We start from the raw sequence: 17,518 nt of genomic DNA, 5'->3' as shown, positions 1-17,518 counted from the left end.
CCGAAGTGGAGGAATGAGGTTGGGGGGTCAAAGAGAACAGGACTCCAGAAGCAAACCCCATTGGCCAGGTGCTGATGAGTCGGCAGAACAATATCACCTTACCGTTGGGGGTCTGAAGAGAGGCCCGGGCCCCAGAGGGGTGGCCATGTGATGAACTGGAGCACAACGAGCACCGGTAAAGGCTGGTGGGCTGGTGATGCTGACCTATTTTAACAGGGAGCTGAGAAAAGAAGCGACCGCCTGTCCCTAAGATAGCAGACTCACGTAGCAGGGCTGAGATGAGCCGGCCCAGACTTCGACGGGTGAGGAGTTAAACCCCGGGCCCAACTATCAGCATCTGAGTGAAGAGGAACAGGAGGGGGCCACGGCTGGAAGGGAGGCAGGCCCCAGAATAAGTACATTTGAGAGCCCCTGGCACCCCTGACAATGCCTGACTCTAATATGGTGGCACATCACAACAAAATGAAAACAGGAGATGAAGGGTGGAAGAACACCACATGAGAGAACCCTGGGCCCAGTGAGTTCAGCTTAGGGGCAGGCACAGTCTCAAACTGGCAACAAGTGCTGACCTGCTCGCCGAGGTCCAGCCTCTTTGGGTATGCATCTGAAGGGTTCTGAGAGTGGGGTCCCCTAGCACCCAATTTAACATAACTACCTCCTGAGTGGTAAATACCCGGGTCATCAAGACATTTCCACGAGCAATGCCAAGTGCATGACCCCAGGGGAGTAAAAATGGGAGGAGAAAGGTGAGTGGTTGGAGTGGTTGGTGGTGCTTGAAGTTAGAGAGATCCTTCCCCAGATTACACTTGCTGGGGGAAGTCCGCAGATCCCTGGGTGGGAGCACCCTTGTGCCACTACTGAACTCTACAACACAGGAGCGGAGCCGTGCAACGAGATACCATTGTGCTTTGAACTTACCTTGTGGTGAGAAACTTCGTCCACGGACACATGCTGTTTGAACAAAGTCCAACATTAGCATATTGCTGCAACTCAAAACTGTGTATGCTGACTTTTTGCCACCTAAAAAATCTCAAGCAAACAGTCTACAGCCACTTTATCGTGCAGCAGCATGAGAGGCTGCCCCTGTGGGAGGTTCTGAAGGCAAAATGGCGCTCACAAAGGAAGACCTCCTCGCTTCTTTGTGGGACTTCAAGTGGGAGTTACCGGAGGAACTAAAATCTGACCTGAGAACTTCCCTAGAAGCGCTTTAATTGGATAGCCAAGGCAAACTAACGTCGATCCAGCAAGATGTTGATGCAGTGGGCACAGGCACACTGGATTTTGAAACTAAGATACAGGAGCTTGATCATCACGCTGGCCAGGTGGAGGACACCACAAAACTCCTCCATACACAACTCTAAGCTTCCATTCTGAAACCTGAAGACCTTGAAAATATAGCACAGAGGGATAATATTAGCCTTCGCAACCTGGAGGAGGGATCGTAAGGTCCAGACATGGAAGTATTAGTTACAGATCTGTTCTCGGAGCTGCAGGCATCCATTGGTATGAAAATCAAAATTGACAAAGTTAATAGAGTGGGCCTTCCAACTCTTGAAGGAAGCAAACAACCACAGGACATCTTGGCTAAGCTTCACTCCTTTTAAATGAAAGAGATGATTTTCCAGGCTGCACGGAGGAAGAAGGATTTATCCTCTGAAGGTGCCACTTGTTCTCTTTTTCAAGATATTGCTTCTACACTTTAGCACGCCACCTAGAGTTCGGTCCCATCACAGAAAAATTGAGGCAAGGCAATATGAAATACATTTGGACTCATCCCTTCAGCTTTGCCCTTCACAGCAAAAATTATTATGTCACCACACTCTGAATCGGCAAATCTGCTATGGTTCCGACTTCCCAAAGACCCTGTTTCTCATGGGAGCAGTCCAACCCGACTGCCAAGCCAGGTCTTCCCTTGACTCGAAACAAGCATCCTGGGACTGGTTACAGGGTAAAACCCCCTTATCAGCCAGGCAAGCTTGAATTCAGTGTCAAAGAGAGCAAGGGTGCCACATCTGGGCATACCCTGCCAATGTAGGACAAACAAAGCAAACACAGGAAGATGGTGGACAGAGTACTGAAACTTTTCAGACACTCATCCCCAGTCACTATTAGATCTTGTTGAATCCATCCTCGTTCTTTAGCTCACTTCGCCACCCCAGTTCAGACCCATGCGCACTCCACCACTGGATTCAAGCTAGGCTGGCTGATGAGAAATGATGCCCCAAAACCTGTCCCTGGATGCTTGTTTCCTGTCCCGGAAGGATCTGGCTTGGCAGTTTGGGCTGGACTGTTCCCATGAGGAACAGGGTCAAGACTGAATTGCATATGACTGGTCCAAACTGGGATGGCGTGGTGAGCAAAAGAACAATGGATTAAACCCAGATCTTTGTGACTGGGGTGAATGTTTGCATTGTCCAGCATTCCATCCATCATTTGTTCCTTTTGCTTTTGTCACCCTATGTGGGAAGGATATGCCCAGATGTGGGTACTGGACTCACTGCGCCTCTGGATTAAAGCTACCCTAGCTGATATGGGGTGATGCTCCAAAACCGGTCCCAGGATGCTTGTTTCTGGTCCAGGGAGTACCTGGCTTGGCAGTTCGTAATGTACTAATTCCATGAGGAACAGGGTCAAAACTGGGATGGCGTGATGAGCAAAAGAACGAAGGATTAAACTCAGATCTTTGTGACTAGGGGTGAATGTTTGCATTGTTCATCATTCTGTTCATAATTTGTTCCTTTTGCATTTACAATAACAGAGCCGAACTCACGCTCACACAAAATGTACAACATATGAGCAGGATAACAAGGTGGGTACACATCTAGCTAGGCAATTGCGGATCAAAAGGGAGGCGGAATACATAGGGGACATTAAACAGGATTCAGGGAAAGGGCTGTCACAGAACCAAAAATTGACCAGGCCTTTGGTAATTTTAATGAGAACCTCTGTACCACTGAGGGTCATGGTGAGACACCACAGCTTAAATATTTAGATGAGGTGGAGCTCCCAAAAGTGACAGCTGCTTAGAATGAGCTCTTGGGAGGCCCGTTAGATGAGGATGACGTTCGTATGCAATAGCGGGTCTTAAGCTTCATAAAGCTCTTGGCCCGATGGGCTCACAGCACCATTTTATAGGACCTTTAGCTCAGAACTCATTCCATATCTAGTGAGCTTTTTAATTCTGTGGCAGACTCAAAAGCGGTTACTGCATCTATGAGGATCATCTCGATCCTCCCCAAGCCAGGGAACCACCTCCATTATTGTGGCTCCTACCGCCTAATAGTTCTTCTCAACCTCAGTGCCAAGAAGATATGCCCAAAAATTATAGACTCTGAACTCGAAAGTCTCATGCCAGACTTGATACATCAGGACCAGCCGGCTTTATCAAAGGCAAACAGACACATAATAACGGAGGGTGTCCCACCTGGTCGAAAAAGCAACTAAGAAAACCAATTCTGGTAGTCTTATTAGCATTGGATGTGAGGAAGACTTTCAACTTGGTGGATTGGCCATTCTTATTCCACACTTTGAGGAGATTTGGCTTTTGTGACAGTTTCAATGCTATGATTAAAGCTAATTATGCCTAGTGCTACTGTCCTGGTAAATGGAGTGAGCTCTGATCATGTTCACTTGGGGAGGGGAATGCAACAGGGGTGTCCCATCTCACCCTTACTGTTCTTCCTTATTATTGAACTCCTATCTGCTAAGATACGTATGACACCCTCCATTTGCGGCATACCTTTTGGCACAGAGGAGCATAAGATTCCCTTAGGTCTACCCAAGAAGCATTGCAGTTAGAGCTACAAAACTTCAAACGTGTCGGGCTTTCATATCAATTTAACCAAATCGTTCCCGCTCAATCTAACCCTGCAGCAGCATGAAATTGTGTCCATGTGGCGTCTACCCCCTTTCAATGGCCTATAAAAGATATTACATATCTTGGCATAAATATTACCCCCAGAATCTTGGAACAAAGCTTGTGCAACAATTAAAGGCAGAGCTATGAAGATGGGTGCCCATGTACATTTCGTGGCTGGGCATATACATACCATTAAAATGAGCATCTCACCTAGGCTCCTTGCCCTTTTGCAGAGCTCGGCAATTGACCTGGATCGGGGGTTCCTGTCCACATTTAGATACATGCTCACACGTTTCATTTGGCAAGATTGCAGGGCCTGCCTTCCAAACAAACAACTCCGACTCCTGAGGAGCCCTGGAGGGTTGGCACTACCAGATTTCCATCTTTATTATAAGGCATCCCAACTGTGAGTGATCTCTGAATGGTCTGCATGGGAGTCTGGCAAACAATGGCTCCATATGGACAGGGCAGTGGCGGGAAGATACATCCCCTTGAGAAGCCTAAAGTGGAACACTGGCTCAATATTTCCTTATTACTCCCACGAAGACTATACTTAAAGTGTGGGATGAAGTCAACTGGGGGTCTGCTTGGACCGCTTTCCCCTTTCTATTTACGCCAATTCATTATAATCCTGCATTCCTCCAGCCCTACAACAGGGACCCTTTGATGTATGAACGGAGGGAGGATGTCTCACTGTTTCAGATCTCTTCCACAAAGGGGTTATCCTTACTTTCGAGCATTGTCACCAACCACCAACTGAACACTATCATTATACCCATCTTCAACAAGTGTTACGCAGCAATTAGATGAGAGATGCCACAGCCAGGAACCCCACCCCCATTGAATAATATGTCAAAAGCAGGAGGGGTTCCAAGGGTAGTATGTCCTTTCTTTCCTCCTCCTTACTTTCCACCCTCATGATCCCCCAGCCACGGTTTAGGGCCTTCTGGGAGTGGACAATGGGTAACAAAATCTTAGATAAACAGTGGGATGGACTCGCAGAGACATACTCAAATTCAATCACTTGATGGGGATGCAAGTGGCCCATTATAAGCAACTATGGGATTCGTACACGTATCCTACCAAATTGATAAAAATCTTCCCACTATTTCAGACCAGGGTTGGTGGGGTTGTGCCTTGTTGGGTGACTTTAGACACATCTGTAGGACTGCCAGACGAAACACCCATTTTGGTCATAAATCTTGGCACTGATTAAAGACATATACCGGAGGATCTGGGCTTTGCACTCTTGGGATTGCTCGACAATACCCTCAAACACCAAACTATAGGCAATCGGTCAATACTTTGACAATGTTTAGGTGCTACAAAAATGGTGGTGACATAGAACAAATGGCCCTAGTGGACACAATGTTTAAGACAAATCTTTAACATCCCCTGTAGAATTAATTCAGAACAATTTCGAGATAAATTCAGTACATTTATTCATATGAAACACGGATTATCATGTTCACCGAGAATGCAACAAAAGGACATATCCAAAAAATTCACAGAATTCAAAAGAGGTGCCCCACTGGGAAAGGGAAGGTAAGTGCAACGTAGTGCAAAAGTGAGGGTAAGTAGTTAGAGGGAGGGCAGTGAGCAATATATACATCTAAATCATATAAAGTGCCAATCCGGCCTATAGTACATGGCCAATCTATTTACAACACTATAGTATGTGGACACATGGGGAACCTATCACTGTTGTCCATAACGGTTAATACAATGTATAGCCATCGATGTTTGGACCCTGGGGGATGAATGTAGCTAACTGGAGTTCTTATATTAGAGTCTTCATCAGGACCAAGTAGGGGGCACCTAGGAATTGTTAAGGGACCTTCATTAGGTACATGTGATGAAACATTAAATGAAATTAATCATTGCTAGAGGTATGGGTATGGAAAAATTACCCTGGAACCACCAGAGGCATATGGTGGTAAGTAGAGAGAAGATGGGTCCTCACGCCCCGATGTCAGGAAAGGACGTTGAATTGTGGCTGAAAAAACATATCGGTACGAATCAGCACACTTAACGTTTGGGGCTACAAAAAGTCAACACTCATCTGAATATCCGAGGTCCCCAGACACAGAGAAAATTCACTTACCTGTTAAAACAGTGTATTAAAGATCATGGGCTTGAATGTATCTATATCCCAAGTATCTAAAATGAGAAAAAGAGACAACGAATTGTTAGTCTCCACCACCGAAAGGAGGATGTGGTCATTCTTAAAAAGTTAATAAATGCGTCCCTTGGACTCTGCGTGGAGCACATACCTTAAAGAAATACTTTCATCCGTCTCACTGTATTGGAGACGGAGCAATGTGCTGGCAGTTTCTTAAGTACAGGCTCACAAGGCCAGACTGTGTGCAGGCGTTACGCTCCAGCGAGCAGCAGCAGAGTGCTATTCGCACGGAGCCAACACGTCAGAGATTTGGTCAGAGCCGGTAGCTGCTCGGCAGAAGCAGCTAAACCCGGTATGTTTGGAAGAGGGAATCCCTCACTTCTAGAGTCACCACCCTGATTATAGTGGCATAATGAACATACGCTGCGCACATTCCAGTTAAAGTGAGCAGTGTACACAATGTATCTCAAACGTGTTTGCTGGGCTTGATAAAACCAAAACAAAATTAAATTAAACCATTGGGTACTTTACACTGGTGTCTGTCTGATTACCTTTATAATTGCTGCAGTGCAGTACATATAACAAATATAGGTAAGAGAAATGCACTGACGTAATTATGCGTAGTTGTTAGCTTTAAGACATCCTGTATCAGATAAACGTATGATAATTAGTTCATAGTACGCGCACAAGGAAACACTCGCTCTCTCACCCTTCTTACACTTCCCAGCTTCGCTGGGTCCAAGAATATCCGGAATCGGTTGTGTTGTCAAGGCGTAGACTTTTATTCACATTAATCATATAAATCTACACAACCACTACGGGAGAAAACGAGTAAATCAGTATTTGGATAAATATCAATTTGCAGCAACATACTTTGCAATCTCCACATGTCAAATGGAGTAAGGAAATTAGACACATCATCGTAATTGATTTCAGCTTAGCCATGCACATGTACTTAAATTTGTTGGCCGACTCGGCCGATCCACTCAGCTGCGCACCTCGTGCCGGCAGGCCCCAACGTGCTACAGCCAACATTGCATTCCTTGAATATAGGGCACCGCATAGCTCTCTAGCCCACCGAGGTACCTGACCACAGGCCTCCTCCCAAATAGTCCACACAGTCCATATGTTGTGGGATAAGGCAGTAGCAGGACCACCGACAGGTCCGTCCTAACCCTGCGCCTATCCTTGGCAGTAGAGTCCAGGACCACCAGCAGGTCAGTCCCCTCCCCGCTTATCCAATGTACAGTTCCATTATACCCCCTCATGGGGTCCCTCCAGTCGCTGAGCCTTCATTGCTGTGCATGCCCCCTTTGTGTTAACTGTCAGCGCTCCGCCACAGGGTGAGAAGGTCCCTGGCGCACTCGGCTTCCCCCCTCAACCTGGTACTGATTATGTTCGGCAATAGCTCCCAGTACAGTGTGGATAAAAATCGCTATTCCTTTGGCAGACAGATGCACCCCATCCTCATGGAACAACTCTCTCATCCCAAGGTGTAGCAATTTATGCCTAATAGCGCCCATGGATGACCTTGCCAAAATGCTACTAATGGACTGGTTCAACTTCTTCACCGATTCGTTCATGGCTTTCACCGAAACCCCACCTGCCCAGGTCGTTCGCGGAATAACTTCCGACCACAATATTGTTGCCTTTGGTATGCAGTGTCGAAATTTAGCCATGACCGAAAACAAGGCCCCGCGCACCCCGCGCCTTCCATTGGATGCTATATCCTCCCCGCCCGCGTGTTTGACTACTATGTGCGGTCGAGGAAATACTCCAGATCGCAATGCCTGATCAAAATGGCCAAACACCTCTTGCAATTTTTGGCCCCCCACCCCCAACCAATGGTGCGTGAACCCTGCAGCCTTTTGTGATTCCTCCAGACTGGACCCCCGGAATTGCTGCTCCACTCTGCAAATCAAGGAATGCCCACACCAACATATGTGCACCGAGCTACTGGCATCAACTGAAAGAAAGAGAGAATTGCTGTTACCCACCAATTGTTGTGCCCGTGGCCATTCTCGCTTTCCCTACACGAGGTCAGGCCTCACGTACCGCTGAAACCATGCTGACTGCCATCGACCCAGCCTTTTAATTGTTTCTGACTGTAGGCCGAGTGCCGCCGCTGTGGTGGCCGCCCCTATCCGAAAGGAATGGGAAGAAAACTGGGAAGCATCCTCCCCCAGGCAGGCTAATGTCCGCCTGCACACTTTAGTGAACTGATATCTCGTCATTGGTGTCCCATCCTGGTGTACCAGGAACTGGGCCGAGGCCACCATTGGCCGCCCTTTGAAGTAATCTTGTGCCAGTGCCAGAGGACATACCGCCTTATTATGCGCTGCAAAAAATTTAACCCAGATGCCTCTCCGCAACTGATTGGTTTTTGACCTCCGAATCCTGATATAGAGCGCCTCTTCTTCAAAGCGAACATCCATTACACTTAGCCCCCCTTCACCCTTTGCTGACTGTGGCCAGCACGTAAGCAATACTAAATAACTCAGTCTCAGGGCGACAATAATGGGAAACAATTCTAGAAAGGTAACGTTGCGTGTGAGCTCAGACGCAATCCAGTCCCCAGGCCAATGTTGCATGCACCACCGAGAGCCCAGCACTGACCCGAAACCAATGCCACCAGCTGCATCTGTGTAAAGGGCTATCTCTTCTTTATTGCTCTGAGCTGGTCGCTGCCATAATAGTGTCCCATTGAAATTTTTCAAAAAATCCTGCCTCGTTTTTAAGTCCTCTCTTACCTCCTCAGACAATTTGGTATGGTGGTGCTTCGCCCGTAATCCTGACATTGCTCGTGCTATGTTTTTTGAAAAAACTCTCCCCATCGGAATCACTCTTAAAGCAAAATTCAATTGTCCCACCAACACTTGCAGTTGGTGAAGTGTGACCTTCCTAGCTGTTAAACAGGCAGTTATTGCCTCCCTGAATGCCCTCACCTTTGCCTGCGGCAGCCGACACTGGCCGATCAGGGAATCTATCTCAATGCCTAGGAAGCATAACCAGGTGGTGGGGCCCTCAGTCTTGTCTTCAGCTAAGGGGACCCCTAATGCCCCCGCTAACTGTTGGAAACCTTGTAGGGCCCTTCCACATGCCTGGTCACCAGGAGGACCCATGAACAAGAAATCACCAAGGTAATGCACAACATCATCCGATGACACCAGGTCCCTCACAGCCCATTCTAAAAATCTGCTGAACGTCTCAAACACTGAGCACGCTATGGAACACCCCATGGGCATTCATCGATCCACAAAGTAGTTACCCTCAAAAGTGAAACCGAGCAAATGAGTGTCTTCTGGGTGAATGGGCAAGAGGCGGAAAGCAGACTGTATATCCGACTTCGCCATCAAGCCCCCCCTGCCTAATCTCTGTAGTTTTGCCACTGTGTCATCGAAGGTAGTGTATCGGACTGCGCACAGAACTGGGTCCAACCCATCATTGAAAGACAAGCCAGCAGGATAAGAAAGGTTGTGAAATAATCGGAACTTGCCAGGTTCTTTCTTGGGCACCAAACCCAATGGTGAACATACTAGGGAAGCCCATGGCGGGGAACTAAAAGGGCCCGCCACGATCCCGGCATGCACCTCCTTCATGATTTTGTCTCGCACCAACTCCTGATGACGTAAAACTGACAACTGATTTTTTGGAGGTACTGATGTGGGGGACGTGTGTGAAGGAATGCGGAAGCCATCCCTGAAACCATAGTACAACATATGAGCATCCCTGCTGTTTGCATAACGGCTTAGGAGATGAGTGAGAACATGCAGGCGAATTGGCGTAGGGAGCGTTGCACCATTAGTTGGGCGGGAGTCACCCTTTGGGGGTTGTTTGTTCCCGGCGTTTGCCAATCTTCTTGAAACATTTGAACTCTGGGTGTCCTTGCACTCCGCAGAAAGCGCAAAGGTGCTTAAACCTACATGCTGTCCCTTTGCTACACTCCTTCCTGTTGTAGTGCCAGCAGGCCAGTTTTTTGTCTCCCAAGGTTTTGTCGAATCGAAAGGACTGAATCGCCCTCCCTGGTGACTGTGACATCTGAAACTCTGCATGCCAAATATTGATCTCTCTCTGGTCCCACGCTATATCTTGCCTAACCGCTTTCATCTGACGAAACTTAGTGTCGTACTGCATCCAGGCTGAACCTGTAAACTCAGAGGCTGCCCCATGTATGAGAGACATGTACCCAAATAATTGTGGGGCCAGTGAGGGAGTTTTCTCTGTAAGTTTTCTCTGTTTTCTCTAGCGCCGAGACACCCTTATGGGTATTTGTTTGCACTTTAAAAATTGCTAAAATAAATAAATAAGAATGGCTGCATAAATGGCAAACCCCGTCACCCAGTTTCGCAGGGACCACTCTGCCCAAACAGTTTTCGGTTTTGAATCAATCCCCTTGCCTGTTCTAGGCCTATTCGGAACCACCCCTGCATTGATCAAATCAAAGACATTCACAAATTCCCCTTTGTGGATTTTCTCCCGCGTCTCCGCTGGAACGTACCATGAAATCTAAACTGAGCTATAAGCTCTTCATAGCTACGCCCGGCCTCCTGAACCCACCTTGCCACACACCTCGCTTCCGACTTTAAAAGTTCTTGTGGCTTCCCCGGGGTCCCAGGAGACAAAGAGGAGGAGACCCCAGGGGAGCCACCTTATACAACCGATACTCTTAGGTTTCGGTTTCCAGACGTGGCTCCTACGTCATCCTCAGAAAAAGGTCGATGGTCGCAACCAGCCCTTCAACTAAGCTTGGTTTCCTGGCGCGACTAAGGGCGCCCCTCCTCTAGGTGAGGGGAGTGCCTGATCAGAAGATTGAGCGGCTGATTGACAAAAACAACCTAGTGAGTGCATCTGAGTGATGCAAGAGGTACAGACAACAGCCAAGTGGTCTTGTATATTAACAATTGGAGACAAAATGTTACGATTAAACTACATGGTGTGCATATTACAGTAACATTTGACATTCTCATTTAGAGAAAATCTTAATTTGAATCATGTAAAGACATAAGAGTAATATGTTAACTGCTGCAGATGATAGAAGAATCTTCCTGTATCATAGTCATGCATCAACATGAAATCAAGCAGTTATACACTGTGAGACACCAATGTAACATATGACCAATATATGTTAAGTGTACAAGCAACCACTTTTACTGAGCAATGTGCACCGACTCAGTACATTCATGAAATAGGGACACTTGATTGTGGCAGGACCAATTTCCAAAAATAAAAACATGGAGACATCTTGGAATGTATTTTCGTCCACAGGGGGACATTTATATAGGGGCACCTACATGTTCTGATGGGGTATATGTGAGTTATGTGAGTAGATGTTCCTAAACAAAAGTGGTGGGCCACAGTTGTATGATGTGAATTCATCTCACTTCTCATTCCCTCACCAGACATGATAGCTGGGCACTACTGGCGTCCAGCTCATTAAGCCCATTCCGGATTGTGTCAAAGGTGTACATCCATTTGCATTCTTGTATGTTCAGAACCTGCTGGATGTCGCCACCCCTGATGCCCAAACTAATCTTCTTAAGGACAACCCATCTAATGCTGTCAGGTGAGTGATTTGCTGCCTGAAAATGTTCTACCAAAGGTGCCCCCACTACGCCACATCTTACCCTACTGCAGTGTTTCAATACACGTGCCTTCACTTTTTGATGTGTCTGGCCAAAGTACATCAGATCACATGGGCACAGGACAGCATAGATAGCATCAGCTGTATTACAATTGGTATGGGTTACAAACTCAATTGTATGATGTTTGTATGTCAATTGTTTTGTCTGAATGGTAAGGCTGCAGGCCTTACAGCTCCGCATTTGTAATGTCCAACTATCTCTGGAAGATCCCAAAGGGATTGGATGGTTGGTGCTGGCGGTGTTGCTAGGAGAAGGTGCACCACATGTTCTCGTCTTCCCTTTCCGCTCTTGAAAGAGTGCATGGGTGGTTCAAATAATCCCAAATCATCAGAGATAAATTCCCAGTAGTGATTAATAATACGTTTGATGGCATTACTGGGAGTCCAAAAAGTAGTGATGCATGTCAGTCTCTTGTCCAGGTTATCTTGCTGTGCTTTGGCTACCAATAGATGTTCCCTGAGGTTGAACCAGAATCTTTTTCTTGCTTGCTTCACTAACCTCTGCGGGTACCCCCTCTCAATGAGTCGATTAGTGAGATTCTCAGACTGTGATAGATAGTCATCCTTGCGAGATCAATTTATGCGTATCCTCAGGAACTGCCCAAAGGGTAAATTATCACGCAGCCCTCTGGGATTGTGGCTGTTATATCTAAGCAGTGAATTACACTTCAACGGGTTTCTGAATAGGGTGGTGTACAGCAAGTTGTTGTCTGCTCTGATGGAAATATCCAGAAATTCAATTTTGCTACCATCTGAGTGGATGGTTTATTTGATGTCTGTGGACTGTTGGTTAAGCCACTCAAAAAAGTTATCTTGTTCGGTAGATGTTCCCGTCCAAATTAGCAGGACATAGTCGATTTACCATTTCCATAACTTCAGATGTTCCTGGTATGGGTTTCTTTTACTGAGTACAAAGGTCTCCTCAAAGTGGTCCATATATATTGGCCAGATCTGGAACGAAGCTAGCCCCCATTGTGACATCTTTAGTTTGGAGATAGTATTCTCCCTTAAGGAAGAAACATTTTTGCATCATGGCAATTGCCAACAACTTGATGATGAAGTCTGTTGGCACCAAGGTAGGCGCCGGTCTCTTGTTAAGGGCTGCACAAATGACCTCCAAGGCTGGTTTCTGTAGGATAGTAGTATGTAGAGATACTATGTCCAAAGTCACAAGTAGTTTTTGCGGGGTTAACGGGTAGGTTATCCACCATTCTAATTGTCTGCATGGTGTTCCTTAGGTAGGTGCTGGTTGCTTCCTCGATTGGTTTAAAAAAGAAGTCAACATACTTGCAAAGTAGTTCAACTAGGGAGCCACAGCCAGAGACTATCGGTCATCCAGGAGGATGTTCCAAACTCTTGTGCACCTTCGGTAAGATAGAAATTGTAGGAAGTCGAGGTTGTTTCTGATTAAGGAAGTTAAATTCTAAATCTGATAAGAAACCCATTTTGCGACCTTCTTCTGTCACTTTTAGAATGTTCTTGGCCACCTCCTTGGTGGGGTCAGTACTCAGGTGGGTGTAACTAATGCCATCCTCGAGCTGGTTAAGGACCTCCGTTTTGTAGTCAGTTGTGTTCTAGAAAATGGTGGTGGCTGCAGCTTGGAAGCAAAAGGAGGCTCCCTCACTGACACAATAGCATTCTTGAATATGGCAGGCCCTTACAAAGGAGCGCATGGCAGACATTTTCTCAGACACCTTCCAAAGTGTTGAGTTTTTTTGGGGTCTACTAGTGAATTACCTTTATAGAGGTCTCTCTCTATGTGCCGTCCAATGCGAACACGAGCCCTTCATCTTTTCCAATAAATACATCCACTCAGGTCGGATCACAGACATCTCTCTACAGACACACCTTTGGCAAACCAAACAGGTGATACAATTTGCATAGACCAATCTCTCCTATGAACAAGAGGTCATTTCCTTGTGTCCTTTTGTTATTGGGTAGTTTGGTGGAGAGATGGGGTATGGGAGAAGAGTAGTTTAGTATTATGTACACCACCATGACTACATACCAACAAACCATTCTGCAAAGGACAATTCTTAGTGAGTGGCAACGTATCTTTCCAATGGAGTATATGTATTGTGATGCAAGGATTGTGATAACAAGCACTGTACTGTTGTGAATAGTGAAAAATTCAACAAAGAAAGTTTTGACAAAAATAATATCAATGCTGTTCCATTTGGCTCCAGAGGGACACCTAGTAATGACTAGTGGAACTACAGTTTCATGAAAGCATTTCAATGCTTTATATTTGACTTATGAGGGACACCCAGTAACGATTTGTGGAACTGCAAACTCGTTGAAGAATTTTCATCAAGATGTCTTTTGAGATGGCATGAGTAATGCAATAAATGCTGTCATGCAGCATGTCATGAGTGATGTAATATGTGTGGTCCGAATCAGTGCATGGCAGGGGCATAATGTATAGTCAGCTGTACTAACTGTAACTGGTGAATGTTTTTTTTTTTAGCACAAAACGTTAATGTTGTCACTGACATGTTCACCTAATTATAACGTTACTTTAACTTTTGGTTTTTTAAATTACTTACTTGCTGGTAGTCGCCAGTAGGTACTTATTGCTAGGACTTATTGTCCATAGGAAAAGCATTTTTCAACTTGCCTATACCTTTAATGCTGTTTGACGAACCTTCACGAGAGTTTCCAAAAAAGTGACCCAGTGATTCTTGGTGTAGATTGAAAGTTTCAGCTGATCCATCGAAAGGGACCAAGAAAAAGAGTGGAGACACGCAGAGCCCCTCTCCTGAAACTCCTATAGGCCCTGGGGACCACAAACTTCCCAGGGCTTTTATAATAGAATGGAGGGCAGCTGCGTGGACCCCACTCCATTGGCTGTTTTGTGCCTGGGATCACAATCTCTCTGAGGCTTTTTTTTAAATTTGTAGGAGGGCCGTATGGACCCACCAACTAGGGTTTGTTCAAGCCCCGGGGACCACCACCTAGCCGGGGTAAAATACAAAGAAATGGGGGGCTTCACTGACCCCCCCTAGAGCCCCAGGGACAACCACCTCCCTGCCGCTATGTTAAATATTGAGCAAGGTAGGGCCGTACAGACCCCCCAATGCCCCAGGGACCACCACATGCCGGTGCTTTTTTTAGAAGGAGGGGGGCAGTGTGGCCCACTTCCTGGACTGTTCTCAGCCTCAGGGACCACCAACTTACCTGTGCAGGCCCAATAAAATTAAAGGGGGGCTATACAGCTCCACTCCTGTGATCCATACCTGGCCCCGGGGACCGCCAACCCCCAGGGCCCGGCTCCTGCTGTGTCCCAGTGCTCCTACCCCAGGACATAACTGTTTGCTTCAGAAGCTCACAGCTGCTGCCAAGCCAAAACAATCGCCTGCGGGCAGGGAAAGAGAAGAAATGATTGCTCTAGTTTGGAGGGAGTGCCTTTCCAGCAGCTCCGTCCATGCAGCAGCAATGCCGGCTTCCTCAGGAGGCGGGTAATCAGCTGTGATTATGGGGGTCTTGATGCTCTCCCTAAGGTCCAGGAGAAAAGAGAAGAAAGACACAAAATAAAGGTCAGAAATGAACAGAAAGAGGCAGAATAAAGGTCGGAAATGAGTAGAAAGAGGCACAATAAAGGTGAAAAACAAATAGAAAGAGGCAAAATTAATTTTAGAAACTAGCAGAAAGAGGCAAAATAGTGGTCAGAAACAAGCAGCAAGAGGAAAAATAAAGGTGATAAACAAGCAGAAAGAGACAAAATAAATGTCAGAAATGAGGAGAAAGAGGCAAAATAAAGTTGAGAAAAAGGTTCAGAAAGAGGCAGAATAAAGGTCAGAAACGAGAAGCAAGAGGCAAAATAAAGGTGAGAAATGAGCAGAAAGAGACAACATAAATGTCAGCAAAGATCTGAAAGAGACAAAATAAAGGTGCTAAATGAGCAGAAAGAGGCAAAATAGAGGTCAGAAACCAGCAGCAGGAGGCAAAAAAAGGTCAGCAACGAGCAGAAAAATGCAGAATAAAGGACAGAAGGGAGAAAAAAGAGGCAGAATAAAAGGTCAGAAATGAGCAGACAGAGTACAAAAATAGAGGTTGAAAACCAGCAGCAGAAGACAAATTAAAGGCGAGAAATGAAACAAACAGAAAGATGCAAAATACAGGTCAGCAATAAACAGAAAGAGGCAAAACAGGGGGCAGAAAAACAAGCAGAAACCTACAACAGAGCAGAAAAGGCCAAAACAGAGAGTACTCGGACACTCAACACCCACTCAGGCCCTCTCATACACTCTCACACCAACTCAAAGACCCACTCACAGACTCACACACCCACCTACTGACTCACTGAGACACTCATGCACTCCGTCACAAACTCACTATAAAAGGTTAGTGGTTACATTTAGAAAATAGAATTTAAAAACCTTTGAAATTCACGTAAAAACCAAAGGTAACAGGTACATTATAGTGAGGGAAAAACATCCAAAAAAGCTTTAGAAGTTCACTGAAAAAAGCAATGGTTACAGGGGCATTATACTTAGAAAATAGATTTTTTTAAACCTACAAATTTGCTGAAAAAACCAAAGGTTACAGGGATGTTGTAGTTAGACTCAGATTTCACTTGTACAAAATCAGTGAAATTCCACAGTTATGTTTAGCTTAGCTAACTATGACTTATGCCCCCGCAATGCACTGCTTATGACCTCATATATTACATCACTTATGACATCACTAAATTACATCTCAAATGACATCACTGATGACATCACTGATGAGATAATCCTTATAGGAAAGTAGTATCTGCTTCTTATGGTTACCCCACTTTTGCTTGATGTTTCACTGTTTTTGACTATTCTGACTGGGATTCTGCAAATCAGGACCCCAGTCTATCGGCTTTCTCCCTTAAATTGTCATGCATGTACTTTGGTACACTCCAGATTGAATACTGGGGTACCCTTATCCGTCCCTAGTATATGGTACACGTGCCCAGGGCATAGATACCCCAGGGGCCTCTCCTTGGGCTGAAGCATGTATAATGCCACCAATGAGAGGCCATGCAAAATGGAACTCGAGGTCTGCTACTGCAACCTGTGTAAGCTGGTGCTTGCACCACTTACTTTAGATATAGGTTCACTATATCTAATTGGCACTACACTTACAACTTATAAGTCACCCCTATAGCAGGCCTTAACCATCCTGAAGGCAGGGTGCTGGGTTTTATGTGAGAAGGTGCCCCTGCATGTGCAGAACCCGGGTTTTCTGTGACCCAGCCGGACATATAGGTAGAGGTGCATTATAACCCATTGGTAAATGCTGTCTCCAAAATGGCTGCATAACAAACTTATCGAGTTTGGTATCAAACACCTTGGAATTATACCTCCACACCAGAAGTGTGGGAGGTATGATTCCACACTTCTGAAGCGAGCTTCGTGGGGTCACTGGTCTACCCGGTGCCATCTTTCCCGACCCGGACAGCACAAAATGGATGCTGCCGACCACATTTCTGCCCTCCTGCTGCTGAGCCAAGCACGAGAGGCGTCCTGTCACAGGGAGGTGTGACCACCTGCCAGACAGGATTTAGTGCATTGGGGCTGGGTGGGTGCACTCTGAGATTGCCTAAAAGTCTGCTCTTGGGCCACATTTGGTATCCCTGTGCATAGCCCAGCTCAAACCAGTTCTGGGAGCCATTGGCTTCTGCTCTGGCATGAAACTGGAGAAAGGATATGGGTGTAGCCACACCTCTGTCCTGCCCCTCCCCTAGGAGGGTCCCCTGAATCTGTCCAACCCTCTCCCGTGGGTACAAAAGGGCTTACCTCGCTGTAAGACTTTAGATTTTATGTGGACAAGATTCTACAAAAATAAACCACTGACCTTCGACTGTGTGGACACCTTGGACTTCGCTGGACCTCAACTGGGCTCGACTTTGTCCCCCTTTCCGTCC

The sequence above is a fragment of the Lissotriton vulgaris genome, chromosome 3_1, assembly GCF_964263255.1.
Source record: "Lissotriton vulgaris chromosome 3_1, aLisVul1.2, whole genome shotgun sequence".
In the NCBI taxonomy this organism is placed as follows: domain Eukaryota; kingdom Metazoa; phylum Chordata; class Amphibia; order Caudata; family Salamandridae; genus Lissotriton; species Lissotriton vulgaris.
This window is presented reverse-complemented; position numbering follows the sequence as displayed.